We start from the raw sequence: 16,587 nt of genomic DNA, 5'->3' as shown, positions 1-16,587 counted from the left end.
GGGTTTTGTCCGTTTTGCAAAGGAGTGCCTGGCGTGCTCTGGTCCATGGGGTCACAAAGAGTCGGACATGACTAAACGACTGAAGAACAACAACCAAAATGAAAACAGGCTAGAGAAAGTTAGCAAACAAACAATTCTTTGGAAGTGGGGCAGAATTCACCACTTCCCGGGCAACCTACCACATACACACGACTGACTTCATGTGGTCTGTGCAAAGTTTGTCTTCGGTGACAAAAGGGCCAGGAAGAGCCCTGTTCCCCAAGCAACATGTAGGTCTGTTCACGAAATATGCCTGTGCCACAGGAAGAAAGGGAGGGAGGGATGCAAGCATCAGCACAGCAAGGATGGCGGCTTCCAGCAATGGGCCTCCGTCCAATCATCTCCCCGCTCTGCGCTGAGACCCTTACGCCTCTCCTCAGAGCTTTCCATCTCCGTGCTTCACAGCTTCTCACTTTTTTCTTTCCTCTTTTGATGGAAACCCGCGAGCGTGCAATTAACGGTTGGTTTCTTTAAGGCAGGCAAGCAGCCAATATTAAAATCCCACAGCCAACCTTGCTCTTAAAAAAAATATAAAAACTTAGGCTAACTGGTCTCTGCATCTCCCGAAGGAGCATTTCATAAACTTGGCAGCTGTGTAGGGCTTGGCAAGGGAGGCCTGGCACGCCTGTTCGACAACTCTGACATTTCAAGAGGGTGGCATTAGATAAAATAAATGGCTATGCTGCACGGAAACCTGGCAGAGTAATTAAAAGGCTACTTTCACCTGTCACCCAGCCATGCGCACAGACACGTGGCTAGCTGCTCGATCCATCGTGCCGTTTTAAAATACTGCTGCCGTATCTCTTCTTTAATAGAGTATCACAAAAGTGCACGGAACTCCCTGTGCTTCCGATAAAACTGTGCCTTTGAAGGATAAGGGAATTGCTTGGCATGAGGGGCAAATGCCATTGTTCCTTTCTCCAAATGGTCAGACTTTAGAGGGTGCCTGATGATAGACAACTTGCAGCCAGCCAGCAGGCACCTGTCCATCAGCAGATGGCTTCCCTGAGGTTGCTTCCCCTTGGGAAGATGAATCAAGCAAGCTGGTCCTCTCCAGGCTGTCTTCCTCTGGGTGAGAACTGGTGAGTTGCCCCTCCAGGCAAGCAAGTGTCCGACATGTCCCTTTGACTTCGACTCTTTCCACAACCGGATTGAGCTGACGTCTTGCTAGAACAGACATCCCGTTGTGACAGCTTCGCACGTCTCTGTTCAGAGCTGTAGCTTTCCACTAGTGAAAGCCAACCGTTTCCCTCCCAAAGGTGTTCTTTATAGCAGGGCTGGCTCTACCATTAGGCAGGATGAAGCAACTGTCTCAGGCAGCCGATGCCATGCCAGGGAATGGAGAGTGGCAGTGAGGAGCTGGAAGGCAGAGGTGTCTATGATCCGTATGCCCACCTTGCCCATCCTGCAAACTGTCCGGGCTGTCCTCAGGTGGAGCGAAGATCACATACTTGTATACTGTATGCGATTGTGGCCTTGAACACCCGTAGGATGGTGTTGGGGAGATCTGAAGGATGGCCTCCGCTCACATGAACCTGCCTGTTCAGATCCTCATCAGAGGCCCTCCCCCCGGTACCTTCAGAGGTGAGGCAGAGGGCCATTAGAGGTGGTATCTTCTCAGTGGTGGCACCTCAATGGTGCGCTTCCCTGGGAGTAAGCCCCAGTTGATATCCGTTGGTTTGCTTCCAAGTAGCGATGGTTAGGATTGTACCATATTAATGCTGCTTTCACTGCTGTTTGGGTCATTCTATATTTTTATTCTTGTTTAATGTTATCAACGGTATTTGGGTTTCTCAGTTATCTGCTTTGGATATATTTATATTGAAGAGTATTAATCTATGAAATGAACAGATGACTTTTAAAATGTAATTGAACATGGTTTTAATCTGGTCAGAGCAATGAAATGTCGCCTGGCTGGCAGTGTTAGGGTGATTCCAGATGGTCTATTTATTGGGCATTTGTTCCCATTAGTTTTCAGGGAGGTTAGATGTCAAAGCAAGTGTGGTCCCACTCCACACTTCCCCATCGCAAAAGTCTGGTCTTTTGGGGAAGGGGTTTGTTGCTTGATACGTTCTAGTCAACTTCTGCAACTTGAATCTGCCGGTATCTGATTGAAAATAGTGACAGTCTGGAAGTGTCCTTAGTGCAGATTCTAGTTCAGGCCACTTAAGCAGGTGTGGTTGGACTCCTTCCCATGGGATGATGGGAGTTGTAGTCCACCTACATTCAGAGAGCAACATGTTATACCCACTTACCGTGGACTAAGCCCCACTGAACTCAAAGGGCCTTACTTCTGAGTAGTCACATACAGAATTGCACTGTTCAATGCATGCAGAATTTAGCATTACATTTATCCATCTTGCTAACATCCTGATACATTTATGATGAGACTTAATCGCCATTTTCACTGCAGACTGATTTTTATTTCTTTTTAATTCAGAGACTGAAAAGCTCAGTGCTAAATCAGCTTGAGGCTGCAGCTTGTCACCCAGCACAAGTGTTACACTTGAAAGCAGTTTTTCTACAGCTTAAAATTAAAAAGGGTTGCGTTTGAAAGATCTTTTTTTTAAAATACAAACAAACACCTCTCTGTTTTTCGTGAGGACTTTTGCCACCACCATCAACAACAACAAGAAGGAGAAATACTGAATCTGGCAGACATCAGATGCCTTTTGATATTCTATTTCTGAAAAAAGAGAATTATGCAAGTGAATTCAATGCATGGTCCAAACAGATACAATATTTTCTCAGAATGAACGAGTGTATGTCTGGTAGGATAGTTGGAAGTGATTGTGAAATGTGCTCACTGATGCAGATGCTGAAACCATTATCCAGAGCCAGTGGCTGCACCACTGGCAGCCGATTACAAGGGCAGAAAATTTCTAGCCACTGTTGCAGAAAACTGATGTATTATACATACTTACCACTAGGCAGAAAAGGCCCAATTTAATAAGTACGCTGTAATGAACATAATAATAAAAGGAGAACATACAGATTTATCCTATTTAAGCTTTCAGTGGAGAAGAGGCTCTCTTGCATACCTTTGTGGTAAAGTGTCATTGCGTGGACAGGCTGAGTCCCCCAAACTCTCAGGCGACCCCCTGAGCGGAATAAAGACACAGGACAACGTGCTATGGGATTCAAATTGGCCACAACTTTATTAAGATTCAGATGTAGGGAGACCTACATGGGGCGTTATCCTTCCCAGTCCCCAGCTGGGGTTCTGGGAGGCTTCGGGGTTATCCACATGTGTGGGGGTTGGGGCTGGCTCTGGAGAACATATGATCAAGCAGAGAGAGACCGCCCCTTGTTCGCCGCCGCTGGTAGGGGGAAGTGATGACACCTATTGGCATGGTCAAGGCTTCCCCCAATACCCCGATCTTGTGGCCGCAAAGGGGGGTGAGGTCTCCGCCTCACGCCCCTCCCTCTAGGAAAATCGCCAAAGAATTCCGCCCAAGGCCTGACACCGCCAAAGTTGTGACGTATTGCTACAGGAAAGGCGAAACCTGCCAATGCAGGGAAATTCCTTTCCAACCCTTCAACAGCAGCCATGACGTAGCAGCGCCTGTGAACCTGTAGAGAAAAGGTTAACCTGCAAAAGAACTTGAATGAGGGTGTGGAGGATGGGAGAAGCTCTGGAACCAACTGGTGCTTGGAGGTAAGAATCAAATTCTATTGTGTGAGCCGGACAGTCCCTCCCCTCGCCACTGAGGCAGGAAAGCCATCTTCAAAGCCTGTGAAGCCTGGATTATGTAGCAAATATGGAAGTCCCTGGCCCCCGAGCCCCCACTCCCTGGCCCCCGAGTCTTCACCTGACCAGTTAAAGAGCCAGTGCCATCCCAACCTGTTGGCTTCTTCTAGATAGCAGGGTTTCATACGATACTTGGGAATCTATTAAAGGCATTCCTAATTCTCTGACAAGCCTGCGTTGAATGATGGGAGTACTGTGGCAAAGCTTATCTCATTGGAGTTCATGATACAAGATTTGGGCTGTGGCTGCCCCTAGGAAGGACTCCTTCTTCTCAGAGCTCCTCTTCCAGGAGGACCAGGGAGTGAACCCATCTCCTTCTACAGTACTCAGAGCTACCATTCTAGGAGGACTCTGCATCTGAGGCTCCCTGGTTCAGGGCCATGATGACTGTATGTGTGAGAGAGACGAGGGGAAGGGTGTGTGTCTCTGTGTGTCTGAAACCGAGATGGGGGGGGTGTTCTTTGTCGGTGAGAGAAACGGGAGAAGCCTAGCCAGCATGTCAACCCTTCCTTAACCCACTACCCAGCATTCCTACCACATAGAGCCCTCGGGGGCAAAAAGATGGTCTTTAGAGAATTGTGACCCAGTCCCCATGGACCACCTATCCCCATATAAACCGTCTTGGATTCTGCATCCATCATCTGAGGCCCTTCTTCATATGCTGCCTCCATATGAGGTCTGGAGGGGGGGGGACAACACAAGAACGGGGCCTTCTCAGTAGTGGCTCCCTGTTGGTGGAATTCTCTTCCCAGGTTGGTTCGCCTGGTGCCTTCATTATATATTTTTAGGTGCCAGGAACATTCCTCTTCAGCCAGGCTTTCATCTGATTAATATCCTACAGCCTTTTTAATGTGTCTGTGGGAGTGGGGGGTATTGTTTTGCTGTTTTGTTTTAATTATTTCCTTGTGTCTTTATCTTGTCTCTTGTTTTTTGTTCTGTGAACTGCCCTGGAATCTTATGTATGTAAATTTTAATCATCATCATCATCCAAGTTTAGCCATCAAGTCACTGGGGGCATATCTACACCATATGTTTTAAGCACATTCAATAGACAATTAAAACACAGGGTTTCTTGCACATAATCCTGGGAATTATAGTTTGCCGAGGGTGCTGGGGATCATAGTTTTAAAGTTCCCAGGATTCTATGGGGAAAGCCATGTGCTTTAAATGTGTGCTAAAAGTGTGGTGTGGAAGTGACCCTGAGGGGGGTCTTGGAGTGTTAGCATCTCCTCTTCCAGTCCCTTCAGCTACATAACCGTAATACAGGAATGATACCTTCATAGAGCTCTTAAAGAGAACAATTGTGCCAAGGGAATTCTGAAGCTCTGTGTGAAATGAAATGGCAGTATTGTTATGGCCTTGTCAGTGCATAAAGAACTCAGATCAATTGATAGCTTGGTGCACAGAAGAACACAACTAACTGATGAAAAGATTTCAGGGCTGGTGTGCTTAGGAGGGCTTTTGCCTTTTCATAAACAATTCCGAGAAACAAATCTTTCGAAACAGACTTCAGAAGAAAAGATTAAAGGAGATGTGTCAGGCTTCATGCACATTTGAAACTCTCTTCAATAGGCGCAGCAAATGCTTTGCCATTATAAAAGTAGGGCTGGTTAGTATTTTGCACTGTTCTCACCCCAAATATGCTGAGTTCTTGGAAATCTTTTGGGGGCAGGGAGACATAGCATATATTCCGGCGTATAAGATGAATGGGCGTATAAGATGAATGGGCGTATAAGACGACCCCCAACTTTTCCAGTTAAAATATAGAGTTTGGGATATACTCACCGTATAAAAAATACGACCCAGCGTATAAGACGACCCCCGACTTTTGAGAAGCTTTTCCTGGGTTAAAAAGTAGTCTTATACAGAGGAATATACAGTACTTTGGCAAAAAGCACAGAGTTCTTTGAAAATAATATACCTGTTATTGGACTGTACTACGTTCCTGGACGAGGGACGAGGGTGGCGCTGTGGTCTAAACCACTGAGCCTAGGGCTTGCCGATCGGAAGGTCAGCGGTTTGAATCCCTGTGATGGGGTTTGCTCCCTTTGCTCGGTCCCAGCTCCTGCCAACCTAGCAGTTCAAAAGCACACCAGTGCAAGTAGATAAATAGGTACCGCTCCAGCAGGAAGGTAAATGGTGTTTCTGTGCACTGCTCTGGTTTCACCAGAAACGGCTTAGTCATGCTGGCCATATGACCTGGAAAAACTGTCTGCGGAAAAATGTCGGCTCCCCCGGCCAGTAAAGTGAGATGAGCGCCGCAACCCCAGAGTCGTTCATGACTGGACTTAACTGTCAGGGGTCCTTTACCTTTACCTTTTTACCTTCCTGAAATATTTAGAAATGTTTGTAGTTGTTTTATTAATAGGGATATTAAAACTATCTTTGTGCCTTGCCTTAATTTGTTTGAGGTTTTGAGCCTTGGTGAAACTCACAGAGTCCTGTGATCCAAAATTTATTTCCAAAGCTCAATTTAAAGTCCAAAGTCTTAAAAAGGAAAAGCTACCCTTGACTTCTGGGCACTTTAGTTTGCTGAAGGTTTTTGGGAACTGTAATGCTGTGAAGGGTGAACTGCAGTGCCCAGAATTCTTTGAGGGGAAATAATGTGATTTGAATGCCCTTGAAAGGTATCATGTGGACATGACACACAGTGCCACATAAGACCATATGAGGCAGGGCTTGTGAAAAGGCAATCAGGGAATGAAAGCTTATTTTGAGTTTTTCCATTTCCATCCTAATGAGGTTAGTTCAGATTCAATATATTCCAAATGTTGGGCAATTTAGTGAGTCCAGGAAGCAAAGACTTCCTAATTTATGGCAGTTGCAGGGGGAACAGACGATGCTCTCCCGATATGGATTACAATTCCTGTCAGGACGGCCAATGGTCAGGGGTGATGTTAGCTGGAGTCTACTGGCCAAACACATTTTGCCGCCAAGATGGCAGCCCCAAGATGGCCGCCGCCACCCTCAAGCATCTGCCGCCTGAGGCGGTTTCTCACTCTGCCTAGTAGTAGAGCTGGGCCCTGAAATCCAGAATATCTGGACGGTACCACATTGGCTTCCATTTGGTACTGGGGAGTGAACTGTTTCAAATCAGGATAGTTTTGTTTGCTGAAAGGTCACTGGGAAGCAACCATTTGGTATAGACATGACTAGAAAGGAGGTCGTGTTGACGGGAAAATACTGCCTTTTGCTTTCTAAATAAGTGAAGAAGAATACGCATTTCAAGTAGGGCTGACAAGGTTAGCAATCTTCACGCTTCCCTGCCTCTCAAAATGGAATTTGGTGCATTTAAAATGCCAACAAATCACATCAATCAGGTTAGGTATTAGTAATCCTAGGTCATATATGCTCAGATTCATCATCACATAAACGTGTGCTTCATGCATAACAATTTGCCATGATTTTACCACTAAGATCTAGCCAGGTTCTTAATAGTACTCCTACATGGCAGCGTAAATGACATCAGGCACAGAAACCACATTTGTTCTCTTCTTCATTATGTCAGCACCTGGCCTTATGAAGAACATCTGGAAAAAGCTGTGGTTATTAAGAGCATCTGGAAAAATCTCTGTGTTGAGAGTCTGTGGCAGAGCATAGAATATTGCTTCAGCTGCCCTAGAAATCCACATATACTGTAATTTCCCCTTTTCCATTTAAAAATTAGCTTCTGGTCCTTCTAGTTTGTAGCATAAGAAATGGAACTGAATGGGCAGTTTGTGCTAGCCATGCATGCCCGGATTTATTTTTAGCAGACTGTGAATTATGTCATAGAGTCATAGTTGGAAGGGACCCCCAAGGGTCATCCAGTCCAACCCCCTGTGATTCAGGAATCAGAGTCAATTTTGGACTCTGACTGGGTGCGTTCACAGAACCTCTTGAGGTTCCTCTCCTCAATCTTAGTTATCTAGGATTTAGTAGCATCTCTAGATTCAAGTGTTGTTATCCCAGACCATCACTACTTAGTGGGAGGGATTTGAGTGCATAATGGATCTTTCTCTCAATCTCAATCTCTCTCTCACACTCATTCTCTCTCTTTTTTTAGGGTAGCTTTAAAAAAGTCAAGTTTAAAAACATAAACCACAAATGCTTAAAGGGCAAGGTGCAAAACAGAATCCAATTCAATGTTTCCTAATATATCATAGAAATATTGTCCACGAAAAGTCCTTCTTTTTTTACAAATCAGAATGGATGAGGAATAAACTGTTTGTCTGGATGAGCCCATAGATAATTTTCTGTATAAGTAACTTTGGTTTTATTACCTCAGCAGCTCTATGAGGAAGATACAGGACCATAACACGGATCCAGCTACTTCTCTCTACAATATTCTTTTTGCATCTTCTTCCTCCTCACCTCCCACGTAGCTGTACTTCCGCCTGCTTGAGTTCTCAAGCTTCTGTGTCTTTTTAAAGTTCTATGCTTTGCTGTCAGCATTAAAACTATTCTGCTTTCTATCTCCCAACATGGTATGTTATCCTCCTCTCAAAATCATTAATAATTAGTCACACGGTTATATTATTCATTTTCCTGCACTCTTCAAGGAAGACACCAATGCCTATAGCAATGGCATCCACTGTGAGGAACTGAAATTCTCTCTCTCTCTCTCTCTCTCTCTCTCTCTCTCTCTCTCTCTCTCCCCCCCCCTGCCCAGCTGCCTTATCTTGGGCATAGATTTTTCTTATTACCCACAAAGGAATTTGTGTCAACAACCAGACTTAGCCTAGTCCTCGGCACTACAAACAAAATTAGTTAATGTCTGGAACAATTCATTATGATTCCATTGATGGTGGGACGTGGTTTATAAATAGTGTTGCCAATTTGGTTCACAGAATTCTTGCAGATGAGAATAACTTCTGGGTTAGCAAATGCCCACGGCAATGAAGGTTCTGCCTATTAAACTGTATGCCTTGTTCTGAGCGCTCCGGTCGTGTTTGACAGTGATGGCTGGTACCCTGTGAAGCCATTGATGCTCAGTGCCTGCCCCAAGTGATAATGGAGTGACCACAGCTGGGGCATGATGTGGCAGACCCTCCAAGTGCTCCTATTTACCATGGGCAATCCTGGATTTACAGAAGCCGTCCCAGTTTCTGATCTGACCCCGGAATGTCCCGCTTTTCCTTAGGGCTTGGGAAATCCCTATGTTCATCAGAGAAATGTTGGAGGGTATGGAGTCATGTGACCCCCCCTCCCCCAAGCCAAGGAGATAAATAACTATACAACCTTTGGAAGACACCTGAAGGCAGTGTCCTGTATAGGGAAGGTTTTTTTAAAAAAAATGTTTAAGGTTTTGTTATGTTTTTATATGTGTTGGAAGCCGCCCAGAATGGCTGAGGCAACCCAGTTAGATGGGTTGGGTATAAGTCATCATCGTTGTTGTTGTCGTCGTCATCAAATAGGATATCCCTATTTTCATCAGAGAATTCCACACCGACAGTTAAGTGTGGAAATTTGCAGCCATACATAACTATGCATGAGTGCTAGTTAGTGCATGAAGTGGTTAAGACCACAGAGTTATGTTCCAAGACTTAGTTAGGTCACACACCCTCTCCTCCATGAGGGAGGAAGTGAAGCCGTTTCTCTTCTTTTCTCTCACCCTCTTTGCTCCATGCAACCAATAAGGATGGATGTGTCTGAACTTGTTCAGACTGCAAAATATGCTGTATTTTGCACCCAAGAGCAATCTACCTGTGTTCTTCTTGCTGCTGCATGGAATAACGCATGGACCAGACCATTAGATTTAGTAAGTAAAGCATTTTAAACTTACTTAATAGTGTATGTGGTCTGTGCATTGCTAGAAGACTAGAGAGAGGGGACAAGCATTTTGAGGCAGACTCAACGGAATATGCAAAAACTGCTGTTTAATTCTGAGAGTATTTTTAACTCTGCTGGTGGCTCTATCCTGCTGGAGAGTGTGCAAAGCCCCCATTTTGAATCTAGGCGCCCAGCCAATACATTTGTTAACTACCTGCACATGGGTTAAATCTATTTTTTCTACCTCCCACATTAAGTCTTTCATGATACATGGTGTGAATGCCTTAAATGCAGGTTTAAACTTTTATACATGCCCTTTCTCTGCTACTCCATGTTCCTGAAGTGCATGCATAGCTTGAGGCTAGATTGTATGCAAAGTGCACTCTTTAAAGTTTTAGATTAGCATGAGCTGGACCGTGATATAATTCTGATACTATGTGCCACACTGCTGGAATAAAATGCAAAATGAAAATGGGCCCCTTTATCATTTTTCACAAGGGGTTTCGATCCTTCTGTCATCTCCAAATCAAATGGGAATGGGGGGGGGGGACTATGCCTTGGACCTTAATCATTCTATCATGAATGAAGCAAGAATGAATGAAGCAAGAACAGGATGAATGAAACTGAGTTCATGTTACAGGACCTTCCCTCCTCTACCTTCCACCTACAGAATTGTTGTTTTATTCAATTTGTGAGTTGCTTGACACAGGAGTGTCCACGAGACTTACGAAAAGCATAATGCATGTCATAAAATCAGAGGGGAAAGCACAGTACGTTACATCAAAAGTCATACAACCTATAACAAACTCAACAAAACTGCAGCAAAATCTTCAGAAGCAAAATCGTCACAATCCATCAAATGCCTGGGAGAAGAGGTCAGTTTTTAGCTGGCACTGAAACGATGTTAATGGTGGCAACCAACAAACTTCGCTGGGGAAGCATTCCACAAGAAGGAATGGGTATGGGATATGCCATGTAGATAGAAGAGGAGTTGACAGAAATCCCCCCCCCCCAAAGGTCCTGCTAAAATGCAGGAACTCTTTAGGACCCAAGCCTATAAATACTGATTTTTAATATGTTTAGTGCTGAAATAATTACTGATTTTGCATTTGGTGGTGGTGGTAGAATCAAATAATATTTAACAAAATGCTTTGGATTTTTGTTTTTTACTACATACAGGAATCAAAAAATTGTTTTAATGTAACTATCAAAAAATTATTCCCATGCAATCAATATTGCTGGAGAAGGTGATTCTTATTTTTTCGTGGTAACAATTCAATTTGTAACTATCCTGGGCATTCCTCCAAGTCCAAAGATAGCACTGAAAATTATAGGCTCTTCCTACATAGCATGTCTTTTTTAGCAACTACATCCAGGCCCCGCATTAACAAGTTCTAAGTTTGCTCAGATTGTTTCCCACGCAAGGCTTTCTCCAAATGGTTCTGGAGGACTGAAATGAAATTGAAACTGCTATTAAAAATCAATTACATAACGCTTCATTGAAGCTCAGTTTTGTTTTCCAAATAAGAAAGGATTGCTTTGTATGAGTACACAATGATTCCTAAAGGTGAACACCAGGGCATCTGACTGTTGGTTTGTTTTCAAACTGATTTGTTGGGTTGGGCATTTGATACGTCAAAAACAAAGGCTTAACTCTTCCAACTTTGGCTGGAACTTAGGGTAGAGGGTCGAATGAAAGGGGGATTTCCTGGGGTGTTCTTCAGAGCAGACACAATATCATCTGCCAGACTCCTTCCTCTGGCAAGCGAATGATGTGATAACAAAGTTTTCACATTTGTGACAGATTAGCAATTTAAGCAGAGGCTGGGTACAGCTTTGCTTTGCTTTGCCATGGTCCCTGCTTCATGCTAGCAGTTTAAATATGAACACTTCTTTACAAGTCGGTTTCTCTTTCTCATTAAAAGCACAAGGTTCCATTTTAGCTGGCTGCAGATCATTTGTTAAAGCTCAATAGGTGGTATTCAACTAAGATTTACTCAAGAGTAGACCCATTAAAATTCATGGACCTCACTTAGTCATGCTTATTAATTTGTTTCACAGCATCTGCTCTGAGTAAAACTTAGCTGAATACTACCCAGCATGTTTTGCCAGTGATATGTACAGTCATACCTCGGTTTAAGTACGCCTCGGTTTGAGTATTTTCAGTTTAAGTACTCCGCGGACCTGTCTGGAACGGATTAATCCACTTTCCATTACTTTCAATGGGAAAGTTCGCTTCAGGTTAAGTACGCTTCAGGTTAAGTACTCCATGGACCGTCTGGAATGGATTAATCCACTTTCCATTACTTTCAATGGGAAAGTTCACTTCAGGTTAAGTACGCTTCAGGTTAAGTACAGACTTCCAGAACCAATTGTGTTTGTAAACCGAGGTACCAGAGAACAATTCACAAGGGTGCCATCATGAGCCTAATAAAGTGTATATTATCTTATGTACTGCAACCATCTCCGTCAAACCTTCCCTCTCTGTGAAATATCAGATCAATACACTGACCTGGGATTTTTTGTACTCTCCTTGGGGGTATGGCTATGTGATGAGCTCCTTCACTTAATCCCCCCCCCTGGGCTGAATCATGTCTGTAGTAATTAAAGCAAGGTGAATATTAGTTCTATGTACAACAAATGTAGGGGGATATGTGTATCCATTCTGTAGTGCAGGAGACCAAGAAACCTTTATTCCTGCCCGTGTTATTGGTTGAGGACATGGTGCAGTAAGAAAAGCAAGCCAGCATCTGCACATTTCTAAATTCATGGTATATTTGGCAATATTTTACAACCGTCAAATACTTGACAACCAGTTGCTCAGCATCACCTATATGCAAGGCAGGTAAGTAGCAGTATTGTCCATTTTGCAGATGAAACAGACTGTATAGAAGCCAAGACCTTTTGTTGACTCACTCAACAGACTGACCTGTCAGAAAGCACGGTTCCATTCTTTCTTTGGCACTTAGGCTGCCATCCTAAATACCCTCTCCTGGGAGTAAGGACTTCCTTCTCAGTTAAGATGGCAGGAGTAAAACGGTTGGCAGCTTGCAGCGTTCTCCGTTTCTTAAAACCAAAACTACAGGAGATGCTTGCTAACTGTTGAAGGTTCAGCTGTGAGCCTGCTGTGACTGATGTATTGTCCATGTGAGCAAAGCTTCAATTAGTGTAGATTTAGAGGTTGATGGCTCCTTGAGGGGCCTCCCCCACTTCAGCCTAGTTATCTCCTGTCACAGGGTTTAGAAGGATAGAAAGTCATGTGATCTGAAGGAGTCAGGGCTGGCCAGAAAGTAGATCAGGATCTGTTGATAGATCTCACAGTGAGCTGTAAGGATTTCTGGCTCCTAAATTAGGCTGCTGAAACGAAGAAAGCTCACTAGGAGTGGACTCTTTTGTGTGAAAGGAATTTGAACTCAGTTCCGTTCCAATGCTGAAAACTAGTTTCTTGGCTCAGAATGTGTTCATGGGAACTTTTGATTCTAACAATATTCCTTTTCCACCTGGCTCAGGTTGGTTGACCTGAGTTCAAGCAAAAACAACAAGCCACCCCCCATAAAATAGGTCTGGTAGGTCAGTCTGCCCATTCCTGATCTAGAAGAAACTGGATGGCTATGAGAAATAAGTTGTTTAGACTGGGGTTTTGGGGGGGGCAGAATTTTATGACACTGGATCCCACTCATTTTAGACTTCTGAGGGCTCTCTGCGCAGATTCCTCTATCTGCTTCCTTCCCTGCTGAGATACAGCTCCCTGCAGATTCAGGATTTAAAAAGAGTCACTGTATATAGCCTCTCCCTTGACTACGCACTTTTCCTTCCTGGAGCAGTTGTGCCATTTCAATTCGTGATGTGTGCTTTAGACATAGAAACTGTGCCTAATTCAAAACGAGGACCCGTGGCTGACAATACGAAGCCCCAGGGAGTTCAGGACAATGTGTGCCCACACATGACTCCTGTAATATCCCCCCTCCTTTTCGGGAGGTATATTTGGCGGCTTTTGGCCTGTCCTAAGCACACCTCAACCAGCGAAGTTATACAGAGTTGACTAGGATGTGGAACTGTTGGTCAAAATCAGGATAGGGTGCTTTCCTGCATCTTAGAACATGGTGGAATGAGCTGGGCTATAATCGAACACGCTGACAGATAAAGACATGTTCTAAACGTGGCTGCCTAAATGTTCCAGGGCGCTGCTTTTTAATTTCCTGTGTGTGGCGGGGGCTGGGCAGGGAAAGAGTTGAGGGTATGGCAACTCAGGACAAAGCTGGACAATGTGTTAACTCACAAGAGCAGGATGTTTTAAGCACACACACAAATTTGCCAGCATGGGTGTGGGTGTGTAAGATTTGGATTAAGATCCTAGTCTGGGGTGTAGGCAGGGTTACATCCCCCCCACACACATAATGGCCCCATTTCATATCACATACACCACCTGCACCCCCATGTTGGCAATTTGCCTAAGGAAAAATTCACTTCAATGGGATTCCCCACGCCACCTTATCCAGATTACCCATGCAGGCTCTGATCCAGTTTATGGCCTTAGCATCACAGTGCTGATGTTACTGATGAACAGGCTAACACACAACTATGTAGGGAAATGAAAGCAACCACAATAGCAAGAGTCTTAGCTCCACCCAATAATAATTGGAGACAATATTTAACTCTATAATTACCAATTACTGCAGTCACATTTGTCACTATACGAACATGAGGTATAGTACAGTGGAACCTCAGTTTTTGAACTTAATCCGTTCCAGAAGACCGTTTAGCTTCTGAAAAGTTCCAAAACCGAGGATCAATGGGGGGGGGGGGATGAAAAAACACAGCTCAGAAGCCATTGGGCTTCCAAAAATCGTTCAAAAACTAGAGCAGTTACTTCCGGGTTTTCGGTGTTCAGAAGCCAAAACGTTCCAAAACAGAGGCGTTTGGGAACCAAGGTTTGACTGTACTGCCAATAGTCACCATGATAATACAATGGTGTGATTCAAATAGCCGCAGACTAGCTCACATCCTTTGGAGTCCAAGTAATTAATAGCTCCCTGCCAATATCCCATCCTCTGTCATCCTAGATAACTGAAACCACACAAAAGTACAATTAAATTATGTGTACACTTGGGGAAAATTCACAACACTACTAGTAATTCCTGCCGCTTGGTTTTATTTGCCACCATTTGAATATAAGCTGCCTGAGCACAATGTGAACCCAACAGCTGTTCAATAACCATTAATAGAGTATACTCTGTGCTGTCTGCTGACATAAAATGATTAAACTAATCAGTGCTGGGAGTCCTTTCATCCTTCTGATAGAACAGCAAAAAAGTTAGAAATGAAGCTTTTGAACAGCAAGTCATCTAAAGCTGTCAAACAGGATTGGGAAATCTCATAATTAGAGAAAGTGCCTTCTGCAATTAGGAAGAGTGCCTTTTGCAGACAAGTGTTACAATTTCAGTAAATAAATAACCAATAACCAAGGGATGTTTTCAGTAGCACCTTAAAGACCAACTAAGTTTATATTTTGGTATGAGCTTTCGTGTGCATGCACACTTCTTCAGATACACGAAAGCTCATACCAAAATATAAACTTAGTTGGTCTTTAAGGTGCTACTGAATGAATTTTTTTATTTTGCTTCGACTCAGACCAACACGGCTACCTACCTGTAACAAGGGATGTTTTGTCTTCTTTTTAAGTTACACATCTCAGAATTGGGAGAACAATAGATCCTTAAAATAATTGATATGGTGAATTGTGGGGAGGGGGGACAACTAACAGCTGGCCTTTCCTCTGTAGAGGTTAAAACAGCTGCTGGTATTAGGAGTTTAGGATGATGGGTTTATTGTTGGGAATGAAATGCTGAATAAGAAAGCAAATGTTGCCCTCTAGTGACTCAGGGAGTGGAAAAGGAAGGCAAATGTCTGGGATAGGAGAGCTAGAACTATTGTTAATTTCGCAGTTAACAAAGTTCAGCTGGGTTAAGGTAATGGATTGCAAACAAAGCGCAGTTGGATATTGGCTGGATGTGAGTTATTGGAACCATGTGTGTCTTATTGTATTAGAACAGATTCCTTCAAGTTCCATCAGGTTGCAATTCTTGCAAGCTGCTCTGTCAGTAGTGGTGTGTGTGTGTGGTGTATTGGATTGTGGAGCTGCCCTCCCGACACCAGTGTGACTGCTCCATACCTGCACAGCGCTGGAGTGGGTCAGGGAGCAGCGTGGCTGGGGCCAGGCAGGTGCCCTGGTGGGAGCACGGAAGTGGCCCCCTTGCTGCACCTGTGCTGTCATGACCTTGCAGCCACCACCCTGCCCTCTCCCAGCCCTGTTGAGGTAAGCAATTGCATTACCAGTGTCACTCCTCCGCTGCTCGGCACCACCGCATGCGCCGCTCCTGTGCCTGAAGTAATTCATTAGGTACTTGCAGCATGGGACAAAAATATTATCTTAATTGTCGGGAGCGAGCCAGAAATAAATCACATGGTGTCAGGGAAGTCAACTCTTTATTGGAAGATAGATGGTCTGCTCAGGTGTGCCAGCCACAGCAACTCTTCATGGTACGGCTTACCCTTATGAGACAGTTGTGGAGACTTCCCACATCTACCTAAGACTCCTCCTCTCCCAAGTCCTTCCTAAGCAATCTGAGACTATACCAAGGCACCTGCCTCTGCTCCTCCCATTTCATACCTCTCCTGTTCCTGGGAGACTGGGTGAGGAGGGGAACTTGTTGAAGCAGCAGGAGGAGACACCCTGGCTTATTCACCAGCCTGACTAATCTCTGCCTCTTCGTCTCCCCCCTCTCCTGCTTCTGGACTTCTGTCTTCCATAGACTGTCCCTGCTCACTAAACCCAGTTACCTCTCCAGCTTCTGACACGTCCTCTTCCCAATCTGCTCTATCTTCTCCCTTTGACCACTCATCGTCATCCCACCACCAATCTCCGGGCTGTGAGCTTTCTTCCCCTGAAGGTTCCCCAGCTGGTGCCTTGCACCACTCCTCAGCATCCAGCCAGTCCATGACATTAATTAAGACCAAGGAGGAGGAGCAGGGGTAAGAGGCTCCAG

Source organism: Zootoca vivipara, chromosome 1, assembly GCF_963506605.1.
Source record: "Zootoca vivipara chromosome 1, rZooViv1.1, whole genome shotgun sequence".
NCBI lineage: Eukaryota > Metazoa > Chordata > Lepidosauria > Squamata > Lacertidae > Zootoca > Zootoca vivipara.
The sequence above is the reverse complement of the archived record's forward strand: the minus strand, read 5'-3'. Positions refer to the sequence as shown.